The following is a 4223-nucleotide window of genomic DNA, read 5'->3' as shown; positions in this document are numbered from 1 at the left end:
GGAGGGACAACTGTTTACTAAATTTCTGTAGTTTGATATAGCTGCCTAAAGAACTTAAAGATCTCACTCTTTTCTTGCTGCATTAAAGATTAAACTGTAATGATGTAATTGTGATCTGCTCTCGTGATGATATCGTACAGCTGAAGCTGAACTAATTGTATTTCCCCTCACCGCGCTAACAGGTCAATCAGTTCTAGTTCTGCTTCAGCTGTGAGATACTCTCACGAGCAGGGGCGTAGCACCAAATTTTGGGCCCTGGGTACAAACCATCTTGCTGGGCCCCCGTACCATGTATGTGTATGTATAGAAAACTGACTTCTAAGGCCTCCCCCCTGCCTCGGGCCCTGGTTACTCAGTACCCTTTATCCCCCCAGTCCCACGCCCCTGCTCACGAGTGGCGAACACAATCACTGACAAGCCAGAAATTCATCTAACCTTCCGATCGCCTCTCGTTTATACACTGGACGAATATAGGATGATTCTAAATGATTCATCTGTGTGTGCAACGAGTAAGATACGTTTGTGGATCCGCGCCGCGCATTCATTGACTTGTGAGTCGATCCTATATGGCCTCAAAATCCAAATGAATCAAATAGGATCTACTCACAAGTCAATGACTGCATGTGCAGCACCGTTTTCACATGACAGATGCACATTTTACTCGCACAGATGAATTATCTTAATACTAAAATCATCTCATAAAATAGATGAACACCTCACAACAAACGACGCACGACAAAAAAAAGTTGCACGAGTCAGAATTCGGACGCAATTCACAGTGTATATGCCAATCTTAAGAAAAAAAAAATGAATACAAATATGATATGGTTTGGTGAAAAACAAACTGAAACTCAATGTATTAAGATTACTCTGGCCGTTGGTTGTGTAACTTATGAGGGCGCTCATGTGACTATTATTAACATTGCAGTTCACTCTAACTCGCTGAGGAGAAGCACACAAGTTGTAAAACATAAAGATGAATAAAAACACTAAATTAAAATTGAGATGAATTTTATAATTATATTTTTGTAGGCCACTTACCTCTAAAAAAGATGGTCATTGTCCTGTGTCCCTTTTTCGCGATTGAAGTCTGTTCAGCTGCGCTTGCTTTGGTTGATTGGTGGATGTCTTTAAGGTGCATTACCGCCACCTGCTGGATTGGATTGTGGCGCATTCGATAGGGACACATATTCTAAATTCTTTATTAACTGTATTCTTTAGATAATGAAATACATGTACATTCTACATGATTTAAATAATAATAATAGGCTAAATTTTAATTTATTTAAAACTGATAGACTAAATTTATGGTAGAAGTTCTTTGGGTTTTTTTTATTTGTTTTTTACATTTTTTATTATAATAACATGAAACACAGAATGACAACATTACATGCCAGTAAGCAGGAAAATAATATACCTTTTAAAAAGATTCATAGTTTTTACAGCTTTCTTATTGGAAGAGTCAGAAATCAAACACGCATACAATTTTAACTCTTCCAGAAAAATTTAAAGAAAGGCTTACAATTACAAAATTTACATTTATGTATTCTTTGTGAATCCACATACTCGTTGGTGTATTCATCGTATCCTTTGAGGATAATAAATGTGCTAACATTCACACAAATGTACCCAATTGATTTGGACTTGCCTTAACATGTTGAATAATGGGACAGATAGATTGACCGTAAGCCTCACCGGTGGAGAATTAAGCTGACCAAACATCAGCATTGATTCAATGTTTGTCTTTTCAACACTGAAAAGCATGGAATTATCAACATTGATCCAATATTATTTAGCAGTGAATTTTCAACATTGGCCCAGTATGGTGTTAGCATTGAATTTTCAACATTGATCCAATATTACTTAGCATTGAAGTTTCAACCTCAACCAAAATGATGATTCTGATGGAATTCCAACATTGAATCAATGTCACCATGCTATCTGGGTATTGGCCGGCGGAAGCGACGTGGACCACATTGTCGATCTGGTGGTGCTGGAGCAATTCATCGCTCGGCTTCCGAAGAAAAGAGCCAAGTGGGTCCAGTGCCACCGGCCCACGTCGCTGGAAACGGCCATCAACCTGGTGGCGTGCCCTGGGGTCGGCGACCCCCTACTAACTTCTTCCTCTCTCTCTCCCCCCTCTGTCTCTCTCTCTCGCCCTGTCCCTCTCCCTAGGTCCCGCTAGGGTTGGGCATCGAGAACCGGTTCTAACTTGGAACCGTTTAAAAAATAACGATTCCATTGGAATCGTTTAGAAAATTTATTTTCGGTTCCGATCTTCGGTTCCAAGCGCGCAAGTTTTGGTTTCCATGGCCACCTGATTTCCGGTGCTTGCGCGCCCGCTTGTTCTTATAGTCATGGAAGCCCGGTAAGCGGCTCTGAAGTGTGGATTTATTTCACTTTTAAAAGCCTGGGTCGGCACAGTGCAACTAGTGTTGTCAAAAATATCGATACTGAAATATCTGAAAAGATACGATAGCCTGCTCAGCCTACACAATCGATCCCAGCTGCTGTCCTCTCCTCTCCTCTCTGACCGACAGCGAGTTGACCAGCAGCCGCATATTCTCATTCAGCCGGTTAACCTCTGAACACGACGGACGCGCGTTCTGCTGGACTTTTCCTTACGACAGCGTGTTAGTGTTAGTGTGTGTGATCGGTCTGAATTTCGCGCGGGATTGCACATAATTCTACGAATCCCCGCAGATTTCAAGCTCACATCTGAAGCGCACGCACACACATAGCCTACCGTAATAAAGCCGCCCCTGACATACAAGTGCAAATATTCGCTTCTTTTTACAGCTTATTATTGGTCAAATACACTCAAACAAATTCTCAGTGCACATTTTGAACAGTATGTAAACATATTCTTCATTTCTTCCTGAATTGTTTAAGACTGAGTAACAGGAACAGTGTTCAGGATCATTGAGTGAGGCAGTTCTTAAAGGGACAGCAGTCATTTGTTATTCAAAGTCAAACTACAAAAAGACAAACGATCACACTGCTCTTGACTGATCAACGCGTGTAACTTTAATGGTTTTATATGAAACTATTTAATTTTTTGCAAAAACATTATCCAATGTTATTTTAAATTTATTTAGCCACTTTGCGTTTTTTTATTCAGTTTCTTACCTGAATGTTAGACCTACCTGAAAAAATAAAGCAGTCTATTTCATTTATATCTTTTATTCTATTGTATTTATTTGTGCTATTTTTTTGTAATATGTATCTTTGTTTATTCAATTTACCATTCAAAATCAAGCTTACTTGTGCTGTGTGTAAACTATTGCAACACAATTACCCCGTTGTAAAAAATACATTGAGTTAACAAATATTTGTGAGATAATTTTAATAGTAATTGATCAATGTTTATATATGAGAAAAAGCTTAAAAGCTTTATCATATAAAGTGATCTCTTCAGAAGAAATGTTTGATTGCCTAGACTTTCAAAAGACAGACAAAAAAAAAATTATATAAAAAATATCTAATTGACAGTATATGCAGCGTTTTCCCCCGTTGTATTGAAAATAGCATTGAATATCGATGTGACATGTTTTGACTCCACCCCTCAAAGAATCGGAATCGAGAATCGAAAAGAACCGGAATCGAAAGTAAGAATCGGAATCAGAATCGTTCAAATCAAAACGATGCCCAACCCTAGGTCCCGCCCTCCGGGCCCTCCTCGCATTCCCCCCAGAGGCCAGGGCGGAATGGGCCCTTGGCAGTTCGGGAGTTCGAGGGCCCCGCCCAGGGGGGCGGGGCTGATGGGGGATAATGCTTCCGGTTCCACTCCCCCTCCACGTCCATTCTCCAACCCACTCCCCGCCGCTGGGCTGGCCTGTTGGCGTTGCGGGGACCCGGATCATTTTGTGGACCGGTGTCCGATGATGGACATCGGGACAATGATCCGGGTTCCGGACTTCCCGCAGGCCACCCCCGATCAAGCAGGAGAGTACCAAATTCCTGTGAGTATCAAGGGGGGTACATATCAGGCCTTGGTGGATTCAGGATGTAACCAAACCTCAATCCATCAAAGCCTGATGCAGCCTAGGGCATTGGATACAAGCCGCATGGTTAAGGTGTGGTGTGTGCACGGGGATGTGGTGGAATACCCGGTTGTCCCAATCACGATTCAGTTTAGGGGAGAAAAACATAGTGTAGAGGTGGCGGTTAGTCCTCACCTCCGGCATCCGCTAATTTTAGGGACGAATTGGCCCGCATTTGCG

This window comes from Pseudorasbora parva, chromosome 18 (genome assembly GCF_024679245.1).
Source record: "Pseudorasbora parva isolate DD20220531a chromosome 18, ASM2467924v1, whole genome shotgun sequence".
Lineage (NCBI taxonomy): Eukaryota > Metazoa > Chordata > Actinopteri > Cypriniformes > Gobionidae > Pseudorasbora > Pseudorasbora parva.
The sequence above is the reverse complement of the archived record's forward strand: the minus strand, read 5'-3'. Positions refer to the sequence as shown.